The 14,438-nt window shown below is 39.3% G+C and overlaps 1 protein-coding gene across 4 annotated transcripts in view; it reads right to left on the reverse strand.

Moving 5' to 3' along the window:
• The window catches only part of dip2c (disco interacting protein 2 homolog C), a 201,298-nt gene that overhangs the window by 111,401 nt on the left and 75,459 nt on the right, over positions 1–14,438 (reverse strand). The window lies entirely within an intron of this gene.

The following is a 14,438-nucleotide window of genomic DNA, read 5'->3' on the forward strand; positions in this document are numbered from 1 at the left end:
ACCTCTCGGGATGTGCAGCTTGTGTCTCATGTGGTTACTTGGTTGCTATGACAGTAACTGCCAACAAAAGGGACCAGCCTGTTTAAAAATTGATATCAGACCAGATTGATCCAAAATAATCAGAAGAATGACATTAATAGACCTAGAGTAAGACCATCATGAAGGGTTCTTCCACGGACGTTCTGCAGCAGATCAGAGAAGCATCATCAAAGGCGACTCCATCAAAAAATAATTGAATTAAAAAAAAGTCTCATCTATGTGACAGAGTGAAGATGAAGTACGTTATAGCTGACATGTACAACATATCTAACTTTAATTGATGTTGAATATATCCTCATCAAATTGTTCCCTCTTGTTCTGGTGTTTATCTGGAAACTAAAACCACAAACTCATAACTGTTGTGTCTCATTAGCAAGAATTCCTCAATACTCATTGTCTTGGAGATGAGTGAGACGGAGGATAACGGTGATAATGAAGTCATTCTGCAGCAGAGCCGACCATCCACAGGGAGGGCAGCCTTCCCAGGAAAACGCTTTCTCACAAGCTTTGGAAAGCTGACCCACATGTTTGGGAAAGTCCCCCTCGACAAGCTGAATGCCTCAAGATTGAAGCGGAGCGGTCGGTGGACGAGGATTTGGGTCATAGGGTCAGTTTTTCCAGAAGAACATTACGGCTCAGTGTCATGTGTCGAATTGATGAGAAACAGGTTTTGGCAGCTCTGTGATTAGCTGTGCACCGATAGGCCCGTGCATTGTAGGGATGCTGAAGGCCCTGTAAATGTTATAGCTTTTTAATGGTTACCAGGAGGCCCTGTTTCATTAGGGTTGTTTCTACAGAAGAGGTGAGAATGCTGATAAATCTGACTTCGCGGAGGCAACAAAAGATTCAGACCACAAAACCACCTGAAATTATCCAGCAGGCAATATTTGCTGAAAAAATCTGACCAGAACGGAAAGATGTATAAGATCTTTTCCAATCTTTATACTCTCTCAGATTTAGACCGTTGACTGTTTTTTTCCACCAATATTGGTAATGAATGGTCAGTCGGCCTTTGCACCAGGTTTTTTAAAAACTAATTCAAGGCCCTGGTTCTGGACCATGCTTTACTTGTTTGGCCAACACCAAAGTTCATATGTGTTCAACTATACACAAAAAGCATTTAAACAAACCAAATCCACAAGTAAGAATGCACCAATTCATAGAGGTTGAGTTAGCAGACATCACCCCTTTTCTTTAGCTTCATATTCTAAACATCATCCTGCTTTGTAGGCACCAGCTCAACGGGAAGGAATGTATAGAGATCCATCCATGTGCAAAAAGATTATCAATGTTTCTACTGTTAGATCTGAGTTTATGACTCAGACTTTGAGTTTGTTTGAAGTAGAAATTTGAAAAACACCACCTTAGTTCAGTTTAAATCCCCAAGTTATGTAAAAAATTGATTTTTCTAAAACAAAATTGGTTTTTAAAAACTGAATTTGAAAAAATTAAATAAAAGTCTGACCAATTTGACCAAATCAAGTTAAACCACATCAACATTAATGGATTAAAAATACGATTACACAAAATATTTTTTAAAGGTTGCTCAATAAGTTGATAATACAGATGGAATCATTACAGACAGCAATCTGATCAGCATCTGCATGCCATCCAGAAATCTGTCCACAACCAGACAAATGCATATCCAATACTTCATTTCACACATTACTTGCCATCGTGTCATTCTGAGGATGAACTGAACCCGATCTTTAAGCAGACATCCAGAATATGTGTGTGTGTGTGTGTGCATTAGAGTTGGGAAGCACTGTTTCTAAGAAGAAAGCTGGATTTGTGTTTATTCTTCGTTTTCCGCTCCTTAACCACAAAAACTTGCTTCCATGAACTGACTGACAACCAACACTCAGTTTAACTTGACTGGCTCCCTTCAAATCAATGCCTCGGGTTTCAGTTTTTATACTTGAGCTTCTCCAACGAGAAGCAACAAACACAATTCATGTCAGCAGCAAGCAAGAATGTGAATCCATGTTACACACATTGTGAAGAATAAAGATCTGGATACTGTGACGCTAGAAGAGGTAAAACCCATCTGAGAAAGTTGCTTTAATAACACAAATCATTTCTTTACAGAAGACACACACAAAATCCTTTTTATATGTCTGAAGACGAACATCAACAGGTCAGTTTGTTGCCATGTGGAAAATCTTTTTCATGCAAACAACATTCAATTTAGAGGAATACGAAAAAAACATTTTGTTACCTAACTCTACTTAAGAGTAAACTACTATTGGTATCCAGTTTTAATTTTTAACATGATTCAGATTTTCTTAAAGAAACTGTTATATAATAATTCTGCCACTAATGAACCTCACTTCAGCTTTGAATGTGCTTTTTTCACCCGGTTCTGTGGCACTGAAGAAATGCCCCTAAAACCCAACTTTTTGAGGTGTTTGAGCTAGTGTGAGTGAGTGATGACAATTGTGTGTCGGTTTCACAAGATCTAAAAGCCAAATGAACTTTGCCTCCAATAATGACTTTAAAAATAGAAAAAGAGGCATGGGAAAACCCAGTCTACAGTCTGGGGTTTTACCGTCACACATTTCATTATGTCAGATGCTCAATAAAATGTGAGGGAACATTTGAGTATCAGCAACAAACCAGAATTCTAAACCACATTCTCTAAATAATCTCCTTTGGTTTGTAAACCTGCTGCACCAACTCCCAAACCTTCACCTGTGCTGCTGGATGTCAGTCATATTTACCTTCAGGGCTGAGACGGTGACGGCGACACTTCTGACAAACACAGAAATCTCAAAAACAAACTCAGTCTGGGACAAATCTGAGGAACCCAACATCCTGGTCCCTTCTGGCAGGACGGCTCATGCAGGGCATAGGTCAAATATGACTTTGGTCCCACTGGCCTTTAGCCAGCTGACCTTTAATGATACCCATCATTTTCCTCAAAACTTTCATTTGTACAAGCAGCAATGACACACAGACTTGGAAACATAATGCCTTCAAGTTTAGGCTTCAAGTAGGGCTGGTTGGGCTTCCAAAGGAGATGTTAAAATAAAATAGTCATTATTCTATCATTTTTGATTTTTTGTTAAAGAAACCAAAAGCAGGAAGATATTCTGAGATTTGATTTTTTTTGTTGGCCATATCGCCCAGCTGTAATTTCAGGTAAGTTTTCAGAAAACAAGATTAAGACGAAGAACACAAAAGTTTCATCCATCACACTTTGAAAATCCACTGTGTTTGTCCACCAAGTGACAGGTTACCATGTGTATGAGAAAACTAGTTCAAACTATCATGTATTCTTAGCACCACAGTCTGCTGACTTGTAGTAAGTGCAATGATGACTTAAAAACAAGTTTCACCAGAAAACAAACTACTGCAGCTACTTTAACAGTAAACAAAAAAAAAACCTTTTTAAACAATTGAACAGTTTTGCTCTATGTTTGATTTTTTTTAAATCAAAGGTTTTCAGAAGAACAACCACATACTGAAAGGATGACTGTTAAGAAGATCCAACTTCACTAGTTTGATCAATCAACCTTTATGCACAACATTTAACCTAAAAAATGTTGAAGTGAAACTCTTTAAAACTATACATCTGATGAGGTTGTGGTAAAAACTTCAAACTTCAAAAATTCAAAACTAGTCAAATGTTGGTGTATTGCAAACAAATGACAATTTTTTAATGTTTTTGGTAACAAGAAGATAAATTCCTAAGAGCAGATCAGGACTAAACAAAAAAGAGCTATTATAACTTGATAAGTATAACCACATATTTTTTATTAATTGTTTAATAATGTGAATAAAGTGTATTAATAAATTATTCTAAATGAGACAAAGACTTCAGGATTTTTAAAATGTTTTTGGATTGAATGAATTGTTGGTGTGATTTGGACTTCAGGGCCAATGTAGAAACCACAGTAAAAGGGTTTAGGATCTTATCAAGAAGAACAAAAACACACCTCCTCCCAGGAAAGGTTGGATGGAGATGACCTCAGCTTGTGTGGAACCTACTGAGCGAGGCGTGATCCAGGTTTGCTCCCCCGCAAACTTGACAAAATGAAAATGGAGGTTTAATGCCATCTAAGACTATTGGCTTTCAAGAACGTGTGTGTGTGTGTTTGTGTGTGTGTGTGTGTGTGTGTGTGCGCATGTGTGTGCTTGGTCTTATCAAACCTTACTAAAAGCTACTTAAACAGAAGGCCCACACTCCAACTGATGAACTTTTCCTTCATGTCACTGAAGGCCACTCATTCTTGTTGTGGTGTTTCAGAGGATCACAACATACAAAACAACAAAAAAACACAAAAATCCCTCTCACACCACAGGTTGGTTTTATCTGCCTTAAATCTTTCTTAGAGAGCTTTGCACTCCCGTTTTACACATGTTGGACATTTTATAAATGCATAAAGTAACACAAACTAGAAAATGACCAAATGCTTGAAAGGAACAGTTTGATTCAGATGTCTTAAATGTTTTCTAAACACTTTGACATCCTTTAAGCATTATATAATCATCTGAAGTTCTTCTTGCACTAAAAGATGCTTTAGAGACCCAAAATACTAAAAGAACATCTTACATTTAAGGTAGGAGACTACATTGTTTAACAGTCGTGCAGCTGGATATTATTTTAAAGCAAATCAAATGACCCAATTCATCCACCACTGAACATAAGAATAACACTTCCATTTAATCCCTTCCTTTCCATGTGCAACAATCACACCAGTGATCCCTCTGCATGCAAAAAAGAAAAGGCTTCCTCTCTTTGACTCAATTACATCCGTCAGCTACGGAGTGAATAAAAGGAGGATGAGGAAGAGGAGGGGGAAGCAGCGAGGCTTGGCTGTTGGCAGAGTGGCAGACTGTGATCTCCGGGGGACACTGAGCAGCTGCGTTAACCAGGAAACGTCCAGTGTGGTTCAGGGAGGAGCAGTGGAGCAGCTCCGTCCCTCTCCGGGTCCACAGAACAAAGCTTTAACCTTTTCAACTTCTTTGTTTGCGGCACTTTTTGTTTCCATGGTGTCAAAGTTGGAGGTCACATCATATCAGGAGGCTGATCATGACACCAGGTTGTATTTTAGCCTCACATATAGACAAATGTATCAAGATCCAAGAAAAGATTATGAATATTAGGAGTTTTAGAATTTGTGAAGGAAGGAGGTTTGTTGATGGGAAACTCTCCAGTGTTTATTCATGAGTGTTTAGGCATTTTATTTCTGAGAAAGACTGTTGAATACTGCATTAGCTTTAAATAAACTGCATATTATACTAAATACACATTTCTACAAACTATGGTCATCCGGGTAAAACTTTAGAAAAATAATAGTAATCAGGTAAAACATATTTTTTACAGCACTGTAATGTGGTGTTCTATCATTGTTCTAAGGGACAATAATGCATAAAGTGAAACTATTTCAATTATAGACAAATCAAGAAACTTTGCTGACTCTCTCAGTCTTCATGGACAATGTTGGAACTCTGACAAAACGTCAACAGTCTCTTGAATTCAAATGGACTGAAAATGTGGGAGGAGCCCAAAACCCCAAATGTTTGTGGTTTCAAAAAGGTAAAAATGGGTGGAAAAAAGACAATGTTGAGACTTTCTGCAGCTTCTGACTCATAATGGAGTCCTCCAACAATAAACATGAGCCAGTTTGGTCGGGCAGAGACGCTCAGTGCAGAAGGGCGTCTTTGGAAATGAACATGTGTGCACCATTAGGTCTGACTGGATAAATAAAGTAACAGGTTGAGGCGACCATCCAGAGCGGGAACAGACACCGCCATGAGGGCAATAAACAATAATTCTCTTAGTGCTGGATTATGTTTCTGTTTCAAAAGGTTCTCTGTCTACAATCTATAGAATAATCCTAATTCCTGTACATGTAAACAGGAACAAGTGCATAATCCACTGACTGGCTTGTGTATAAGGTGCTTAAATATGACTAGTTTATCCCAAATGAAATGAAAAAAAGCCCAGGACAGACATTTCAGGGAAGATGCAGCACTGTTTCTGGACAAATATCAGTGAATGAAGCTATCCAGCTCATTGTTGTCTCTGAATTTACTTTGGAGCTTGAACAAAAATAACAAACCATTAGTGCCATTAGTCCCATTAGTGATGATTTTACCTGGGCCGGATCTAGGCAGCCCCTGACAGGGGTGCAGACAGGGTGGAGGGTGTGTGTGTGTGTGTGTGGGGGGGGGGTCAAGCATGAGTATACTGGGAGGTTGTGGGGGGGTGGGGATGGTCCTGGAATTTGGGGGAGCATTGCCCCTCCTTAACCATGCCAATCCTAACGGTCCAGGATTTTACATCCTAGAGAGACAAATTTGTCACATCAAACCATGTTATAAAACATAACTAGTCTGAGTTCTTCTTGTGTTGTTGGGCTGTTGGAATTGTATCTACGGTAAATTTAACTGAACACGGTACAAGTTTTAAGGGCTCTGTCGTAGAGAAGATGAACGGATTATTAGGGTAGATTTCTCCTATTTATTTTAGAAATTTCATTTTTGCAAGTAAAAAAAACCTTTCTTAGATTTAAATTTTAATAATTTCTCACAGGCATCTTCAAACGTTAGCCAATTAGGGGCAAACTGGCAGCCACGCCCCTGCCAGTCGCCCCAGGGCAGCTGTGACTACATCAGTAGCTCATCACCAAGAATGAATGAGGAGTGAAGGAATAATGGACATACATTGTAAGCTCTTTTAACTTCTGGAAAAGTGCAGAAAAAGCTGATCCATTATTATTATCATTATTATTTAGAAGCAGACAATGTACAAATGCAGAAAACTATCATGCCAGAAAAGCTAATACATTTTCTCAATGTCCTTGAATGACAAAGCAAAACCTACATTAAAAATAATTGATATTTTATGTGCCATTCTACATAAAACAATTAGCAAAATGAAAATGTTGCCGTTTCAACCCTTGTTTTGCGGCAACAAACCCAAGCCAGCAGGAGGAGCTACAGCAGCTTAAAAAAAAAGATTGTTTTATTTGTATTGTTGAATTATTATACTTTGTAAAAAACTACATTGTAAACTTTTTTATGCTCTTCTCTGTCTTTTCGAATGTTTTCAGTTTTATTTTCTATCTTTCTTTTTTGATTGAAGTTGTTTTCAGAAAAATCATTATCTTTATGAAATCTTTATGAATTTAAAAATATACTGTCCTTATCTCAGTTGCAGTTTTTTTGTTATATTAATTTGTAAAAATGTAAATGAAGTTTTTCAACCAGGGGTGTCAAACATACGGCCCACGCCAGGTGGTTTAGTCCGGCCCACACATGAAGAATAAAAATCATAAGGATGTTTTAAAAAGAAAGCAAGTTTCTAGTCCATTCCTGTGGCGAGTTATGATTTTTTAAAGAAATAACCGAAATGCGCACATCCGCCACTAGGGGGAGCAAAGGAAAAGCTTAACAGGTGAAACAACATAACTCTGCATGTGACAAAAACGAAACCTAACAGCTCTGCGTCTGGGCAGGCAGTAGTTTGGTTCCCTGATAGCTTCACCACTGAAGGATGATCAGTAGTGACACCCTAATGACCAAAATGTTGTCAAAAAGTAAAAAACAAGTTGAAGTGAAGTCCTGAGCTTTCCAGGAAAATGGAAAGCGTTTTATTTGTTCACGGAGCTGAATGCAAACCTGCATGCTTGGTATGTCATCAACAGGTTCTCCAAGAACATAACATTCAGCACCACTATGAGACTCTCCACAAAGAAAAGTTTCACCATTTGCAGTTAAGAATAAAAAAGATTTAGCAACTATTAGCTGGACCGATAAATAACCATGTGGATTTACTGCAGCCATGATGTCAGTGATGGAGCAGTGTCACCTAGCTACCTTATTGCAGAAAAGTTGGAGCAAACATCCAAACCATTTTCTGATGGTGAACTTATTGAAAAATGCTGAAGGCTGCAGAAGTCTTGTTCCCACAAAGCAGTCGACCTTAAACATGAGTCTGTCAAGAATTACGATCAGATCCAACATCTCTGAGGAAACATGGGCAGCCATATAAAGGAATCCAGTCATTTATTGTATTTTCAGTCACTATTGATGAAAGCACCAACATCACAGATATGTACAGCTGTGCATATTTATTAGAGGTGATGAAGAGACGTTACAGTGGAGTTTCTTGAATTGATGGACACAACAACAACTGATGAAATAGTCAGCTCTCTAGTTACTGCGCTGGACGATGTTGAAGTGAACTGGTCACATGAAGTAATTTTGGTCACTGATGGCGCTCCATCAATGGTCAGGAAGAAGGCAGGTGTTGCCACAAAATTCAGGCAGCAACCAGGAAAAGATTCTTATAATAATGAATGATAATAATAATGGACATTTCATTGTGTTTTGCACACTTGAATGACAGTAAATGTGTTTCTGCACAGGATTTGAATCCTGATATTGACGGTCTTGTGAAGTTTCAGGAGAGAAAGGAGGTTAACTCCAAACTCTTATGTTCACAAATGTTTGCAAGTTTAATTTAGTGTAATTTTGTCATCGTTTGGACGTTTACATTTTAGGAAGATGTTTCATTTTTTTATGTAGACCCTTTTGAATTTATTATCAGGATTGCTTCAGTGTCAGATTTAAAATATTCAGTCTGTATAAAATTGAACAAACCAATATTTTTTAAAGTGAAATTAATTTTATTTAAGATCCATTGGCTTCTGTGAATGAATGTGTAATAAGAATGATAAGGCTACCATGTTGGTTGAGGCTTGTTTTCAGATTGGGTAAAAAAAAACAAGAATAAAGCTTTATTTTGCCTTTACGCTACTGGTCCGGCCCACTTGAGATCAGACGGGTTGAATGTGGCCCCCGAACCAAAATGAGTTTGACACCCCTGCTTTAAACAGACTTTACTTTACTGCAGTAAACTCTGATTTTTGTGACTACCGATAAGGAAAGTGCATCCTGAACTCATCATTTTTGGTAAAAAGCAGTTCAGCTGAGGATCCTCAGGACCTGAGCACTGGCCTTCACTCTGGAGCAGCACAGGCGCCTCCTGCTTGGCATGACAGGAGCAGCGGCGGTATTTCCATGTGCTGCCCAGAGTCAGCTGCAGTGCTGCTTGGCAGGGCACTCGCATTCCCCCAGAACCCCACCCGAGCGGCCTGACGGGGAGGAAATACCAGCGGGTGCTGGAAAAACCTCTGAGAAGATCTTCTTCCACTCCTCAGTGTTAGTCAGCAAAGGATCTGCATGGCCTCCTCTTCCTCCTCTAGAAACTCCCTTGTCTACTGTTAAAACCTTCAATGTGACCCTACTAGATATTAGACAGTGATCTCCCTGTCTCGGCTTTAGAGAACAAGTTGTACAAAACTGAAAATTTTTCACTTGTTTTTAGTCTGTTTTACTTGCTGGTCTGTTATTAATCATCATTTTCTGAATTTCCTCTTTTTGATGAAGACAATGAACTGCTGCTTTGTCTTGACACAAACAAGCTGATTTAAAGGCCCAAAAAAGAAAAATAAGTCATGTTTTGGTTGCTTTTAACACGTTCTTGTGGCATTTTACTAATGATGGAAGACATACATAAAAAAATTCTACTTAAAACCAAATTTCTGTGTATTTCTTTGTTGTGAATCAGGAGCAGATGAAAAATGAAGTTTGAAAAAGACGTAGAAAACAAGCTGGACAGCCACGAGGTCCCTCATCTGCTTCATTCTGATGCATCCTCTTGTAGATGACTAGATCCATGAACCACTTTGCTTTCCTCATGTGACCTGACATCTGGCTCAGAACTGTACGGCTGGACAGCTTGGATACTCCTCGCCATTTTCCTTGAACAGGTAATGTTCGGTTGAGGGTGTGAAGAGCTGTAGGCTAGCAGGTGAGCGTGTAAACAGGGAGCTGGTGGGCGATGGTGGTTCAACCTTAGATTTGAACACAAGTTTACATGCTTAAGCTGTTTATCAACCAGGAAAAGTACAAACAGACACAGTAAGGACTAGCCACGTATTGGTTCACACAGTTAAATTTAAATAAATCTGATGACTAAAAACAAGGCAAGTACCCTAAACATACCCTAATCATGCCGATTTCCCCTCACGTCATTAGTTGTGGAAAGGATGGCATGTTCCTGCTTTAGGATGGATCTCATGAACATTTTGGTTTTTTAAAATGATTAAATAATAATTACAAGCATCACATTAAAATGTGCTTCCACTGCAACTCCACAAATAACTTAATCTAAATCTGAACACTAGTCTTGCTAAAGCAAACTCCCAGAAGCATCAGCTCTCCCTCTGAACTTGCAGCTGGTGCTTCAGCGCCTATGGTGTCCTTAATCGTTCCAAGTGCACAGATTGAGTTTCCCCTGCATCTGCGCCGGCCACATGTGTGCATCTGACATGGCTAATATGGTTAATCCTGTGGCACATATTCAGACATCCACTCTGGACTTGGGTGCTTGTTTCTGCAGTGGTTGGAGGGAATCAACAGACCTAATCCTCTGTTTGACCCGTTACCACAGCAGCTAGAGGCTCATTTGCCAAAAATGCTTAAATTATGAGCTGTTTCAAACTGGACACTTGCTGGAGAGCTTGTTATGGCGATTTATGACACTCCATTCTTGGTGGAAATAAGATAATAGCTGCAGAAAAAGCAGGAGGTTACTGTGGAAACATGGCATTACCCAGAACCCAAACAGCACCTAACAATTATGAACAATTATGTTTCCTTTACAAGCTCCACAGTTCCACACTGCTTTTGTGCCCTATTTCAAGAGTTTTTGTGTATTTGATAGCGACGTGCGGTGAGGTTCACGGCTGGTGAGGCACTGACGTCATCAGTCGGTTTTACAAACATAGGACCCTACAGAGGAGCAGATTCACCATTTGATTAACAACAGTTAAAGTGTTGTTTTAAGTTTCTCTTTAACATTTTTATTTCATTTACAAACTAGCATTTTTTTTAACTTATAAATAAAGTCTGTGCGCCACTCCTTCTGATGAAACACGTGGATAACCTGCTTGTAGAAGTGTTCAGTTTCTTTTTTCAGTTTTAAAAGTCTCTCAGTGGAGATCACTGCCACTGACGTGGCTAAACAAAGTTTAGATCCTCCATTTAGAAAATGATATAAAACAATAAAGAATAACTGGACTTGACCTGCTATCACTATTTCTATTTTTCTTTAGCAGTCGTTTGACATTCTCTGGGATCACCAGCGCCCTCTGCCTTGAGGCACATGTACTGCATGCCTTACCTAGTGTATTTCTAGTGCACAGTTTTTTGTGCATAAAAAAGAATAAATGGGTCACAAACTGATACCAATGTAATCAGACAGCTGGCCAGAAATAGACAAATGAACTTTTTTTTTTTTTTAATCGTCTTTTATGAGGATGGAAAGAAACGAAACAGTAAAGCGCATGCGCTCCTGTCTGTCTGTGCGGCGCAGTCCGGGTGTAGGTGAGGCGGGGCGGCTGGGGCGTCACCTGCCGCTTTCTCGTGTTCTTGAACAGGAAATTCATAAATCCACTTAGTTATTTAACCAAGAAAAATGTTGAAAACCCAAACAGAAAAAAAGTAATCATAGACATGTCTAAAAAATAATATTTGATTTTTACTTTAAAAAAAGTATATTAGGCTTATTTAAAAAAAAGTTAGTTGTGAATGTATGCTTTATAAATAAACTCTGTTGACTCAGATGAAGTAAAACCACTTCAATGTTTAGTTTTAAAAACCTGTAACCAAATCTAATTAATGTCTCCATACTGACGACAACTTAAAGCTCAGAAAAAATATTCCTGTTCCTCAGCAGCGGTGGACAGACAGCTCATCTTATCCTGGCTGCTCATTTGCATTTAGATGAGCCCATTAAGACCCATAAACTCCAGCATCGCCCGCCTCGCCAGTTTCCCCAAATTCTTCATTTGACTAAAAAATAATAATAATAATAATAAAGTGTGAAGAATTCACGGTGAAGGAACCTCCTGCTCCTTGCTCATCCTTCATCTGCCTCCTGAGCTTTTCTTTCAAAAATCATCCCTGTGCGAAAAATCTCATTTCACGAGCGCTCATGCCTGTACAGAACTAATAATAAAAGCGGATGGAGGTCAGGAAAACTGTCAAAACAAAAGACACGAGCTGCGACGGAAAGGCCACAGTTTGATGCTTTTTACGGGCAGGTGTCAGAATAGTTTAGCAAAGCAGAATTAGACATATGGGACAGAAAAACATGGCAAGAGACATTTAAGTGGACAGGATCATGAATAACCTGTCAAACAAGCGAGTCAAGGAGAATTTGCAGCCCATCATGTTTAAAACCACATTAAAGCAGTGCGTTGCATCATAATAATCCACAGTAGGGCTGCACGATATGAGGAAACTTTGCAATCTTCGATATTAGTTAGCTAACCCTTGTTTCCTTCATGTCAAGCCCCTTTAGAAGCCAACATGTGCAGCAAACACCATTTCTTTTGTATTTCATTCTGTTAAAATTGTCAAAATTGCGATAAATATTCTTTGAACCTGACATGGTAATGCTTGTCATGGCTAACAAATGAGGCAACATTTCTTCAAAGTTTTAACTGTCTGAAGTTCCACGACCAGATTCCTAAGAAGTAAAAAAAACGGTTCAGTTTGGATCATTGACGTAGAACTGGGCTGAGTGAGTGTGGCGTCACCCATAGAAATTGGCTTACTTACGCCTCCAACCAAATGAAGTCAATTCAATTACCAATTTTTCGCAGGATGGACGTCAGTAAGCAGTGATTGGTCCAAAATCTGTCAATCAAACATTACTAACGTTGGGCCAGGCAACTTTTATCAAGGCATCTTTATTATGTGAATGACTCACACTACAGAAAAAATATTAAATAAATTAGGACTACAAGAATGGTTACTCTGACAAATATATTGATATCAATGAGATTTCGGCTTCCTGGAGTGAGGGGTGGGGAGGGTATCACTCAGTCTATTTCTCTCACATGCTGCAAACAAGGCCCTACAGGCACAAAACATGAGGTGTGCCCTTTTTGCTTTGTTTGCAGCACGATCCTTAGTCCAGCCGATGGTACTGTATATGTTGCAAAATGTAGCACAGCTTATTTGACGATGTGGAAAAAAAAGAGTCTGAGGTTTATTTTTGAAAATCAAGTGGCTCCTTTCCCCATTTTGGTAGATTTCTTCCCGTCTGCCTCAGACCCTGAAAAGTGACACATTTCAACCCCATCAGCAGGGAAATCGACTCAATAGCTATCTCTAGATCTTTAGTGAACGTGTTTCTCCTGAATTGTGACACTGGGGGATCCGTATGTCCACAGTCAACAACTACAATGAGTCCTTTTCACTTATGTGACATTTCCACAAGAAGTGGAAAGTGAGTTAAAATGATTTGAAGTGAAAAGAGCACACAAGGACCGATTATTATGGATACATTTTTGTATTAATAAGAATAATTTTGTATCACTTTTGTATTCTGCTGAGATGTTTTGAGAATCAACAACAAAGCTCTTGATATTTCCTGTTGGGCCTTTAAAGCCACATTTATAGAGCACCAGAATAATAAAGACAAGAGGAAGAGGAGGGGAGGAGGAGGAGGAAGAGTGGCTCAGATTTCATTACATTCTCGACATGAGTAAAATGCCTGCGAAGCTCCTGCCTTTTCGCCTCCCTGGTCCCTGCTGGGTGTATGCACTGCAGGCACAGAAACACATTCATTTTCCCACTCCATCCCGCTCTGTCTGCTGCTCCATCACACACAAAAGAAAATCCATGTGGCAACATTTAGGCTTTTTCGGAATGAATTTGTCCCACAGGACAGTTCAGCTTTTGCAGCACTGAGATGCAAAAGAAAGCAAAACATTAAATATGAGGATCAACGGTTAAAGGGGATCTCTTTGGTAGATATTTCAGAGTTACATGATTTTGTATTGAAGACTGAGGAGAATTTCTTCAAACTCGTTTAAAATTTATGTGACTAAACATTATTTATTGACTTGAGATGATGAGACCCAAACAAATAAAGCAACACAAACACACTGCCTGCATCTGCCTCACAGCGGCCGCACCACATCACGCTCAGGCACAGACATGAAACCGATGGACAGAAGAAAAACAAAAAGAAAGGGCAGAGCACTGATATTTGTGATGATTTCACCAGGGCGCCATTGTTCCCGAAACCAGACGCACATCAACAGGCTACAGGACAAATGGACTGAGTGGAAAAAAGCTTTCTACAACAAGCACAGCCACTGCAATATCAACAGGTGTGGCTTTTACCCTTCTGATTCAATAAATTAACTTTTACAAACGTGCAAATGCAAGCTTAAGCTTAACTAATTGCTCTTTTTTAATGTTCTTATATATCCATCCATCCATCCATCTTCGTCCGCTTATCCGGAACCGGGTCGCGGGGGCAGCAGACTGAGCAGAGATGCCCAGACTTCCCTCGCCCCAGCCCC

The sequence above is a fragment of the Oryzias latipes genome, chromosome 17 (assembly GCF_002234675.1).
Source record: "Oryzias latipes chromosome 17, ASM223467v1".
Lineage (NCBI taxonomy): Eukaryota > Metazoa > Chordata > Actinopteri > Beloniformes > Adrianichthyidae > Oryzias > Oryzias latipes.